Raw genomic sequence first — 14109 nt, 5'->3', positions numbered from 1 at the left:
ATCGTTAATTAGTAATGTAATAGTATAGTAATTCCTAATGTTTAAATGTAATGTTATAAATTCATAACTAATTAAGTAATTATGTAATCATTTAACTATACAATGCTATAATTAAGTAAGTGATTATAATATAATGTAATATAATAATATTATAATTAATTGAGTAATTATTTAACTATAATGTAATGCTTAATTAATATTTATAAGGTTATGTTATAATTAATTAAATTTCATCATTTAATTAGTATTGTGCTAATGTTTATGTAGTAAATTAGTAATTACTATGTTTAATATAATATCATAACTCATAATCCATTAAGTAATTATTTATTATGTAATGTTATATTAATTATGATATACTAAATAGATAATGTAATATTAATGAATTAAGTAATCATACTACAAATCTATAATATATTATAATTAATTAAATTCAAATCATTAATTAATATACTAAGTTTATAATGGAATTATAATTGATTAAGTAATCATATTACAAATATATAAGATATTATAATTAATTAAAATTTTAATCGTTAATTAAGTAATGTATAGTATAATAGATTACTAATGTTTATAATGTAATGTTATAAATTCATAACTAATTAAGTAATTATGTTATCATTAACTATATAAGTTATAATTAAGTAAGTGATCTAATATAATGTAATATAATAATATATAATTAATGAGTAATTATTTAACTATAATGTAATACTTATAATGTTTATAAGGTAATGTTAATTAATTAAATTTCTTATAATTTAATTAGTATTGTGCTATGTTTATGTAGTAAATTAGTAATTCTAATGTTAAAAATATTATCATAACTCATAATAATTAAGTAATTATTTAATATGTAATGTTATATAATTATATGATCACTATAATAGTATAATGTAATGTTATAATGATTAAGTAATCATACTACAAATCTATAATTTATATTATAATTAATTAAATTTCAAATCATAATTAATATACTAATGTTTATAAGAATGATAATTGATTAAGTAATCATATTACAAATATATAAGTAATGTATAATTAATTAAATTTTTAATCGTTTAATAAGTATGTAATAGTATAGTAAATTACTAATATTTATAAGTAATGTTAAATTAATAACTAATTAAGTAATTATGTAATCATTAACTATATAATGCTATAATTAAGTAAGTAATCATAATATAATGTAATATAATAATATTATAATTAATTGAGTAATTATTTAACTATAATGTAATGTTAATTATGTTTTAATGAAATGTTATAAGATATGTTATAATTAATTAAATTTCTTATCATTCAATTAAGTATTGTGCTAATGTTTATATAGTAAATTAGTAATTACTAATGTTTAAAATATAATATTATAACTCATAATCAATTAAGTAATTATTTAATTATGTAATGTTAATTAATTATATGATCATACTATAATAGTATAAGTAATGTATAATGAATAAATAATCATACTATAAATCTATAATTTAATATTATAATTAATTAAATTTCAAATCATTTGATTAATATATAATGTTTATAATAGAATGTTATAATGATTAATTATATATATAAATATATAAGGTAATGTTATAATTAATTAAATTTTAACGTTTAATTAAGTAATGTAATAATATAGTAAATAGTAAATTACTAATTTTTATAATGTAATGTTATAAATTCATAACTAATTATGTATTATGTAATCATTTAACTATGTAATGCTAAATTAAGTAAGTGTCATAAATATAATGTAATATAATAATATTATAATTTAATTGAGTAATTATAACTATAATGTAATGTTTAATTAATGTTTATAATGAAATGTTTATAAGGTAATGTTATAATTAATTAAATTTCTATCATTAATTAAGTATTGTGCTAATGTTTATGTAGCAAATTAGTAATTACTAATGTTAAAAAACATAATATCATAACCATAATAATTAAGTAATTATTTAATTGTATGTTATATTAATTATATAATCATACTATAATGTAATGTACAGTGAATTAACTATTAAATCAATATATAAATTTTAATGTTATATTATAATTAATTAAATTTTTAATCATTTAATTAAGTTTGTACTAATATTTATAATAAAGTCAATTAATTAAGTATAATCAATTAATGTAATGCTATATTAATTATAACTATAAATCAATTAAGTAATGTTATAAAATTATAATAATTAAGTAATCAATTAACTATAATGTAAGTTATAATTGATTAAGTATGTATTTAACTAGTAATTAAATTTATTAATGTTTATCAATTTATCATATATAATTAATTAATTATTAATTTATTATAGATATACTTGAACTTGTAATTGAAGTAAATAACTAAATATATTATTACTCAATCAAATATACTATTTTATTCAAAAATAATTCTTTTAATAACATTAAAAATGTAAAACACTTTTAATTGGATCATAATTCCAATTATTCACTTAATTGATCAAAACTTTAATATTAATGTATTATAATATATTAAAGCTTTTAATATGGTGTAATTTATATGTAATAAGTATAATTGTATTCGTATATTTATTTAATTAGGTTATTCTAAAAATTTAACTTTTTCTATTTTAAATTTTTTTATATGTAAAATAATAGAAACTCCCCATTATTTACATTTCACAAATATTTCATTATAGTCCAGGTTCCAAAATAGGTTCTAAACAGGTTCCAAAAACAGGTTCCAATATAGGTTCCAAAACAGGTTCCAAAACAGGTTCCAATACAGGTTCCAAACAGGTTCCAAAACAGGTTCCAAACAGGTTCCAAAACAGGTTCCAAACAGGTTCCAAACAGGTTACCCCCTACAGGTTCCAAACAGGGTACCCCCTACAGGTTCCAAACAGGGTACCCTTTTTACAGGTTCCGGTTCCGGTTCCGGTTCTTACCCCCGGTTCCGGTTCCGGTTCCTCCGGGGGTAAGAACCGGAACCGGAACCGCACAGTAGCGGTTCCAAAAAATTGGAACCGAAACCTACCCGCACAGTGCAGGTTCTGGGTAGGTTCCGATTCTGGTTCCGGTTCTTACCCCCGGTTCCGGTTCTACCCGCTACCCGTGCTCACCCCTAGTGGTTATCACTATGAGCTCTTGACTTCACTTTTGCATCTCAAAGGGAATATTCGTATAAAGTGAATTCTCTCTTACACCCCAAGAGTGGATTAATTCACCTACTAAATGCTCGTGTAGAGTAGACTTGGACACCTGAGTGAATTCCTTCTTGAGGTGTAAGAGTGATAACACTCAGTGCGGATATGCCATTGAAATATTTATGGGGTTATTTTTATCCAAAAATTTATAGACAAAAGTCTTAGTAACAACTAACAAAGCCATATAAAAATGGGTCATTTCTTAATTTCAGTTTTGAAAAGGGGTTGATTAGTAATTTTATCAGAATGATCTGTCTATTTTTTGGGGAATGGCAGAAATGAAAAGAAATTAAGGGGTGCGTTTGTTTTATTATTTTGGATAGAATTTTGGGAATAATATTTGGTAGTTGAATAGGGGAATATTACGAGATAAAATTTAAAAATTTATAAAAAAAAACCCATAGGTTTGCTAATTTAATAAATACCCCAATATATAAAAATATTATAAAATGACAAAGACACCTCCACCACTTGCAGTGCCAAATTCTGGCCATCACCGTCGGAATCTAGCCGGAAAATTACGTAACGACATGTACTGGCCAGATCTGGCGGGTATGGCGTCGATATGACCTTTTTCTACTAGATCCACCATGGATCTGGTCGAAAAAGGTTAGATCTATGTCCAGATGTGATCGTTGACGGTCATAAAAGGCCAAAGAAGTCCATCTTTGGCCGTCATTGATCGATCTGGCCTTTTCCCGGTCAGATCCACTGTGGATCTAGCCGGAAAATGCCATATCGGTGAATTACTAGCTAGTTCCGGTCGGTAATATATCGTTGTGGTAGATTTCGGCTACCACTGATGGTGGTTGTCAGAATTTGGCAAGTATGGGTTGGTAGGGGTATTTTTGTTAATTTTTAAATTTTTTTCTAAGAGTATTTAGTGAAATTAACAAACTTAAGGGGTTTAAAAATAATTAAAAAATATAATAATATTTCTTAAATAATGTATCAAATAATATTTGAAGAATATAATTGAAAATATGAGTAGAAATAGGAACCAAAAGCACCTGAATTTTTTATCTTTTCCCATATAAGGAGCATTTTTTACGTTGTAATGTCTTTTTGAAAACCTTATATAAAGAAGAGCCATTTTGACACACACACACACACACAGATATATATATAATATATATATATATATATATATATTATATATATATATATATATATATATATATAATATATATATTATATAATGTAAAATGGCTCCTCTTAAGCACTGACCGATAAGAAATAAAGTTGTGTGGTTCAGAGAAATTATTGCTCAAGCACTGACGACCGATAAGAAATAAAGTTGTGCTAGTTCAGAGGAAATTATTGCTCAAGCCACTGACTGGCCACTCATTTTCTAGTAGATAGAATTAGGCAAAGAATGAGTCATAAAGATATTTGTAACCACAAACCAGAAGAAATTTTTCCGTGTGTGACAAATTTTGTAACTTTCCTTATGGACCTAACCTAAAATTGACTGGGGAAGACTTGGTTTGGCCGCTGATAGAAGCTTTGCAACGTCAGAGTCTTCAAATTTTGTATTCAAAATTTTTATACATTTTCGTTTCATTTCAATTTTGATTATGTATATTTCTAAATTTTTATATTAAGGTATGATGAATCCTTATTTAATTGTATTAATGTTATAGTTTTTGTTTTTTTTATTATTAAATAAAGTTTGTTTTTATTGGTTTAGTATAATGTTAAACCTTCGTTTACTAACTTAAGTTTTTAAGTGGATGATAATTCAATATGATATTAAGGTTAGAATCTCAAGTTCGAATCACTATATACAAATTAGATAAAGAAAATAAAATAAAAATTCAAATTTGATGAGATGGCAATTTAAGGCTCCGTTTGGTTCAAGATTGGGAATACTACTCTTGGTATTCCCAAAAAAGTTAAACAGTAAAATATCCAAAATCTTTCATTTTTGGGAATACTATTTTCAATATTATTTAATTTTTTTTAAACCCTCTAAATTTGTTAATTTAATTAAATACCCCTAAATATTTTTTTTTAAATTACAAAAACACCTCAACAATCCACATTTACCAGATTCCGGCCACCACTACCGGAAAATGGCCGGAATCTGGTAGGATGGCGCACTACCGGTTGAATCTGGCCGATAGTGCGCCTATCTAGCCTTTTCCGGCCAGATCTAAGGCCAAAGATCTGGCCGTTGACGGCCAGATCTTTGGCCGTAACACTCGGTCACGACGGCCAACAAATGGTCGTCGTTGACCATCAACGACGACCGTTTGTTGGCCGTCATTGAGAGCAAATACGGCCAGATCTGGCCGTTGACGGCCAGATCTGACCGTAGATCTGGCCTTTTCCGGCCAGATCCACCGTGGATCTGGCCGGAAAAGGCCATAGCGACGCATGACCGGCAAGATCCAACCGATCATGCGTCCATACGGCGACTCCGGCCACCTCCGGTGGTGGTCGTCGGCTGAGGGTGTTTGAGGGTGGATTAGGGGTATTTTTGTTAACTTTTAATGTTTTATTATAGGGGGTATTTTGTAAAAAAATAAACATAAAGGGTATTTTATTAATTTATAAATTCTACATCGTAATACCCGCCCAATTCAACTTTTTTTTTAACTTTTTTCAAAAAACTTTTCCCAAAACCCCGAAATTTTGAACCAAACGGAGCCTAACATTTTTTACCTTTAATATCCTGCTAAAATTTATTAATTTGTTTACTTAAAATATAACAAAGGTAAACCATGATTTGAAGTGTGTGCATCGTGATTCACTTTCTTTGGCTAAGTTACAAAAGTGAAACATAACAGTACTTAAATTAGTTTATAAGCATTTGTTTCTTATTATAATATGTCGTAAGATATAAATTATAGAGAAATTTTTAATTATGCTTCTCCTCTCATTTTGAAGCAAATTCCAATTTGGTTTAATTTGCTTCCTTGTGTGCATGTATTTTTAATTATGCTTGATGAGAGAGAGGAGAGAGGATTGAAGTTATGTATTGTGGATCCCAAATGCTTATTATTATCGAAAAGGAAGACATAAAAATTGAGGGTGTGTTCTTTTATGAGTTATTTGTATCTTTTTTTTTTTTTTTGGGGGGGGGGGGGGAGGTGGTAGATTTTGGTTTGGTATGATATTGAGAATGGTTGGGAAAAAAAAAAAAAATTGAAAACCTATTTGACATGTTTGTCTGAAAAATGTACATATTTGGAAATATAAAAAATGAAAACGCATTTGACATATTTGTTTGAAAACATAAAATGAAAAAAATGATAAATACAAAATTTATCATTTTTACAACGATAAAACTCGTTTAAAATACTAATTATTTTATTGATCTTGAAAAAGTTGTCTTAAATATACTAATTTCTTTTCGTTTATAATTTTATGATAAAAATCTTCACTAAAATGAAAATTTTGCTTTTAAGAAAGTGAAAAAAAAAAAAAAAAAGACGATAAAAATTGTGGTTTTTGTTTAATTCAGTCGTCCATATATGGTCTACTAATTTTTGTCCAAGAATAAAGTCGAAGCGTATTTAAAGATTTTAAAACTGAGAATGGTCTTTAAAATACAAAAGTTTAAGAAGAAGGGCCCATTTGAAATTGGCAGGGTAGTGACTAGTGAGCGACGTGAGCTTGCAAAAGAGGGATACGTAGGTCACGTGACTAATCAGAGAGTAGGGGTGAGCACGAGTAGCGGGTAGAACCGGAACTGGAATCTACACAGAACCTGCATTGTGCGGGTAGATTCCGGTTCTAATTTTTTGGAACCGCTACTGTGCGGTTCTGGTTCCGGTTCTTGCATGTGGAGGAACCGGAACCGGAACCTGTAAAAAGGGTACCCTGTTTGGAACCTGTAGGGGGTACCAGGTTTGGAACCTATTTTGGAACCTGTTTGGAACCTGTTTTGGAACCTATTTGGAACCTGCTTTTGAACCTGTTTTGGAACCTGTTTAGAACCTATTTGGAACCTGTTTTGGAACCTACTTTGGAACCTACTTTGAAACCTGTTTTGTAACCTGTTTGGAACCTGTTTTGGAACCTGTTTTTGAAACCTGTTTAGAACCTATTTTGGAACCTGGATTATAATGAAATATTTGTGAAAAGTAAATAATGGGGGAGTTTCTATTATTTTACATATAAAAAAATTTAAAATAGAAAAAGTTAAATTTTTAGAATAACCTAATTAAATAATAACATACAATTATACTTATTATTATAAATTACACCATATTAAAAACTTTAATATATTATAATACATTAATATAAAGTTTTGATCAATTAAGTGAATAATTGGAATTATGATCCAATTAAAAGTGTTTTACATTTTTAATGTTATTAAAAATTATTTTTGAATAAATAGTAATTTGATTGAGTATAATAATTTAGTTATTTACTTCAATTATCAAGTTCTAAGTATATCTATAATAAATTAGTAATTAATTAATTATATATGATAAATTGTAAACATTAATAAATTTATTACTAGTTAAATATCATACTTAATTAATTATAACATTACATTATAGTTAAATGATTACTTAATTAATTATAATTTTATTACATTACTTATTGATTTATAGTATAATTAATTATAGTATTCATTAATGATTACTACTTAATTATGACTATAAGTTATAACATAATTAAATAGTTATTAATTGACTTATAATTAGAAATTTAATTAATTATAGCATTACGTTATAGATTTATAGTATAATTACTTATCAATTATAATATTTATTATAAACATTAGTACAAACTTAATTAAATGATTAAAAATTTAATTAATTATAATATTACATTAAAAATTTATAGTATGATTATTTAATAGTTAATTCACTGTAACATTACATTATAATTGATTATATAATAATTTAACATTATATAATTAAATAATTACTTAATTGATTATGTCATATATTATAAATATTAATAATTACTAATTTACTACATAACATTAGCATAATACTTAATTAATGATAAGAAATTTAATTAATTATAACATTAGCTTATAAATATTTCATTATAAACGTTAATAAACATTACATATAGTTAAATAATTACTCAATTAATATATATAAATATTACATTATATATTATCATCACTTACTTAATTATAGCATTACATAGTTAAATGATTACATAATAACATAATTAGTTATGAATTTAAACATTACATTATAAACATTAGTAATTTACTATATTTACATTACTTAATTAAACAATTAAAAATTTAATTAATTATAACATTACCTTATATATTATAATATGATTACTTAATCATTATAACATTCCATTATAAACATTAGTATTATCAATGATTTGAAATTTAATTATTATAATATTAAATTATAGATTTATGTATGATTACTTAATTCATTATAACATTACATTATACATTATAGTATGATCATATAATTAATATACATTACATATTAAATGATTACTTAATTGATTATGAGTTATGATTATTAGTTTTAAACATAGTAATTACTAATTTACTACATAAATATTAGCCCAATACTTAATTAAATGATAAGAATTTAATTAATTATAACTTACTTATAAACATTTCATTATAAACATTAATTCAGTATTACATTATAGTTAAATAATTACTCAAATAAATTATAATATTATTATATTACTTATATATTATGATCACTTACTTATTATAGCATTACATAGTTAAATGATTACAATTACTAATTAGTTATGAATTTATAACATTCATTATAAACATTAGTATTTACTATATTATTACATTACTTATTAAAACATTAAAAATTAATTAATTATATAACATTACCTTATATATTTTATGATTCTTACTATCATTATAACATTCCATTATAACATTAGTATTTAATCAAATGATTTGAAATTTAATTAATTATAATATTAAATTATAGATTTATAGTATGATTACTTAATTCATTATAACATTACATTATACTATTATAGTATGATCATATAATTAATATAATATTACTTGATTAAATGATTACTTAATTGATTATGAGTTATGATATTATGTTTTAAACATTATTAATTACTAATTTACTACTAAACATTAGCCCAATACTTAATTAAATGATAAGAAATTTAATTAATTATAACATTACCTTATAAACATTTCATTATAAACATTAATTAAGTATTACATTAAGTTAAAATTACTCAAAAAATATATAATATATTATATTACATTATATATTATGATCACTTACTTAATATAGCATTACATAGTTAAATGATTACATAATTACATATTAGTTTGATTTATAACATTACATTATAAACATTAGTAATTTACATATATTACTACTTACTTTTAACGTTAAAATTTAATTAATATACTATACCTTTTATTTATAATATATACTTAATCAATTATAACATTCCATTATATTAGTATTAATCAAATGATTTGAAATTTATTAATTATAATATTAAATTATGATTTATATTATGATTACTTAATTCATTATAACATTACATTATACTATTATAGTATAATCATATAATTAATATAACATTACATAATTAAATGATTACTTATTGATTATGACATTATATTATAAACATTAGAAATTTACTAATTTATACAATACTTATCAAATTATTATAGTTTTAATAATTACAACATTATATATAAATTTATGGTATGATTATTTAATTAATTATAACGTTCTATTATAAACAATATTACAATACTTATTAAATGATTAACATTTTAATTAATTATATATTACATTATAATTAAATAGTATATTACTTAATTAATTATAACATTACAATTTACATTGTATTGATCACTTAATTAATTATAATATTACAATTTATATTGTAGTATGATCACTTATTTAATTATACATTACTAGTTTCTAATATTAAATTTACTAAATTATATTTGGTATATTATAAATACCAAATTGACCAATTAAACATTAATTATAAATTAATAAATATTAATAATTATTTTATGTGATTGTGTGATAATTGTTTGTGTTTGGTTTTGATTGACGAATTTTATGTAAATTGTGATGAATTGATTGAATTCAAGTGTTGCTTAGAGATTACATGTTATGAGTTACATTGGACACAAATGAATGAATAATGAAAATTTGTTAGGGGTGTATTTGTAAACTTATAAGTGGTTCACTCTCTGCTTATTTTTTAAACTAATAGGGGGGTAATTGATTTTTTACAGGGTACCCTGGAAAGGAACCGGAACCTGCATTTTAGGTTCCGGTTCCTTGAATTGAAGAACCTGCACTGTGAAGTTCAGATTACGGTTCCTTTTTTTGGGAACCTGCACTGTGCGGTTCCGGTTCCGGTTCCGGTTCCCCCAGAAAATGCAGGGTAACCGGAACCGCTCACCCCTATCAGAGAGGGTCCTTTTTGTAATATTTTTAATCTAAGAGAGGTAGCCTGATTCTGTAAGGTTCTTGAAGGATATATATATATAAAGCAAAAAATTGTTTTTTCCGTTTCTATGATTGCAAGTTTGCAACTTCTACCAATGTAAAAATCAATATTAGACTGTTTCGACTAAAAAGTAGTGATTTTATTTAAAACTAAGCCCCACATTCACGCTTTAATTTGTAAGATGACAAAATTGTAAATCTACTGAGTTTATATTTAACCAAAAGGGATTATTCATCACACCAAAATAAGTTACCTTCATATTGGGGGCTTATTACCTTCTGAATAATATTGTTGCAAAGGTTGCACATCCAAACACATAAATCATATAAAAATCAAATTAGTAAGAGGACATTACTAGGTGCTTAATTTTTAATTTTTTAACTTTTTTTCATGTTAAGCTCGAATATAACTTCATTTTAGTTACATGAATTTGTCTCTTGATCATTAGGTACAAAATAAGTTCATCCACGTATAGAAATATTAGCCAATTAATGCACTTAAAAATATAAAAATATTAACCAATTATACACTTAAAAATATTACACTAAAAACAACAAAGCAATAGCATCATACATAAAGTAAAATTACTTAACTATATTGACGCTAGACAACTTGCAGGATAGATGCTACAGTTTGTGCCAAAGTGAGCAGCAGGAGTATAATTGCAGCAACAGTTGCCGTGCTTCTCCAAGGATTGGTAAAATACACACTAACCAAGGTTTCCATGGCCTGGTTCCAACCACTTTCGTAGTGACTTCTCAACTTCTCATAAGTTTTGCTGTAATGGGAATAATTTTGAGGAATTTGTTTGCATAGTTTATTAAACATGGTCGATGTTGCAGAATAGTCACCTTGAGGATTGTAAATAATTCCGCCTTCAACAAGCAGATCCACGTCCTTCTCGGTATTGATAAGTGAATCCATTAGGTGAACATAACTGCATATACAAGTTTCGTATGGATACTGACACGCCTCTAAGGCCATTACGTTTCGAATGAAACATTCCGTATTGTCAGTTATTTCAATGCGTGGAATTTGCAGCTCAATCTTTTTAGCAAATGGCTTTCGTCGTTCGGGGCATTCCAAGTGAATCTCAACCAAATATTTATCGCAACTATGCTGAAATTTCACTCCAGAGTTTTTCAAATTCACTGCGTTTGGTAAAGCAGGGAGGGAATTCAATGGGACTTCAGACTCGGCATTCTGCGGAATTCCCACTAGAGCATATCTACACAAATCAGTGAAATGTTTAATTTTGAGGTTAACATTTTGCATAGGATGTGGTCTGTTGCGCGGGAAGTGGAGTTGAAAGAAAGAGCCAGAAAGTTCACCGAAGGGCTTTGCAAAATGATAAACTTCATTTTCTGTGCAGTAGGTGGAGGCCAATTTATATAACTCATCAAGCACAAAATACGGGAGCTGATTTTCGAGTAACCATAAGTCCCGTCTTATAGCTGCTAGCCACACCCCATTTAGCAAAAAATCATTTTTATTTCTGAAAAAAAATATCAAGAAGAGCTCGATGATGAAAACAGCATCAAGTAGAATCATTTCTACAAATTCTTCGCTTTCAAACTGGCAAGAACGCTCTGCATAATAACGGTTGATTCGACATAGATTTTCCTTCTTCTCGATAAAGTTCTTGAGTTCCTGCCGTTTATCCGGGATAATTCGTTCATAAAATGCAGCTTTATATCTTCTTTTATGCATTCTCATGTCAGCCAACTCTTCTTTGTCGCAATGATAGGGGCCTATTGAAATTAATTGAGGAGTATAGGCTTCGTCATTTACCTTTCTAAGATTCCTAGGAACCTTGTGTATACAACGATCATGAACATTAATTGGTAAGTTGCTTGGCCCAGCTCCATTACGAGCACGTTCTATGTTGATAATTTCCATCTCGGAAGCTCTATCTCCTGCCGCCGAAAACAAGTTTTATCACTTAATTACCTCTGAAAACAAAAGGGAAACTAGGGCTGAAGAAATTTTGACATCACTAATAATTTTGAGGCGACCTTGGGAGGAGTAGATGAGGTGGCAAATGAAGGGTATATATGATTGTATTTATGTTATTATGTGGTAGATGTGGAGGTACAATTAATTTTTTTCAGAAATTAAATATAGTAAACGGGCAGAAATCACTTACCTTCCTAACTTTATTGAAAAACCTATTTAGATTATGATTATTTCCATTTTAATCAAAGTACCCTCATATCTATTAAAAAATTGCATCACTTATACCCCTTAAATCTAACACTGTCATCATTCTATTTGATTTTGAGTGAGAATTATGTAGTTACCAAAAACCCCTAAACCTTAAAGAAATTATATAACTGAGCTACACCCTAACCCAAGCTCTAACCCACATCAAGATCCATCCGAATCCCCAACCCATAACACCCCACCTTCAAGAACGGTCGCAACTCCCAACAAGGTGGTGGCATCCTCTAGCGAGGCCATAACCTTACAAGGTGGTGGTGACTTTTAGTGAGGATACAACCTTGAAAGGTAATGGCAACCTCATGCAAAGCCATAGCCTTTACGAGGCGAACCTCAAGAAAGGTCGCGCTTGCGAGGCAACAGAGACCTCACAGAAGGTTGTGACCTTGCTAGGCAGCAATGGTCTCAAGTAAGGTCACGGCTTGGCCTGGAAAAGAGGTTGTGTTTGTGTTTATTGCTAAGGGAGGGAGGTGGGGTGAGAGTGGGAGAACGGTTTGGATAAATTAATTAGTTCTGGTGGCAGTGAAAGCGAGTGAATGGTAAGGGTTTGATCTATATTTTGTTTAAGTGAAAAAGGATTAAATGACAGTTTTTTCCGTCAAAATCTAAGAGACTTAAATTAAATTAAAAAATTAAAAAAAGTAAACTAAATATAAATTAAATAACAAAATTAAAAAAAAAAAGAAAAAAAAATCAGTTGGTGCAAATTGCTTGGCCTAGCCAATTCCTGGCCTGGATTTGGCCTGCTGTGTCTAGCCTAGGCCAGTGCGGCCATTGATTTCACCACTTGCCAGACGTTTTTCTATTTTTCTATTTTTATTTATTTTTCTTTTTTCAAAAAATTATTATTGTTTAACTCTTTAAAGCACCAAGTTTCCATTAAAAAAGTACTCTTTTTAATTACAAAAAGAGGGTATTATAGACATTAAACTTAAAGAGGGAATATATATATATATATATACATACACACACACCTGGAAGTAAATCAACGTTATAAAATAATGTTAGCATTGAGATCTATTTCGAAAGTTAAAATATAAAGAACGTATAAATGAAAGTAAAAGAAAGTAATTAAAGGACCTGAAAGAAAAACTTTTGAGAACAAGATCTTCTCCTCTTGCTTCCCCAGATTCCACAGGCACAGAGATAGGTTATGTAAATGTGATTCCTCACTCTTGCATTCTCTCTTAATATATAATACCCTCAACTAACGCTTTAATTATGAGCAGAGTGGCGGATTCACTTAATGACGAGTGGGGACCACGGCCCCACTCAAACTTTAAAAAAC

This window comes from Pistacia vera, unplaced genomic scaffold, assembly GCF_008641045.1.
Source record: "Pistacia vera cultivar Batoury unplaced genomic scaffold, PisVer_v2 Contig220, whole genome shotgun sequence".
In the NCBI taxonomy this organism is placed as follows: Eukaryota; Viridiplantae; Streptophyta; class Magnoliopsida; order Sapindales; family Anacardiaceae; genus Pistacia; species Pistacia vera.
Note: the sequence above shows the minus strand (reverse complement) of the source record.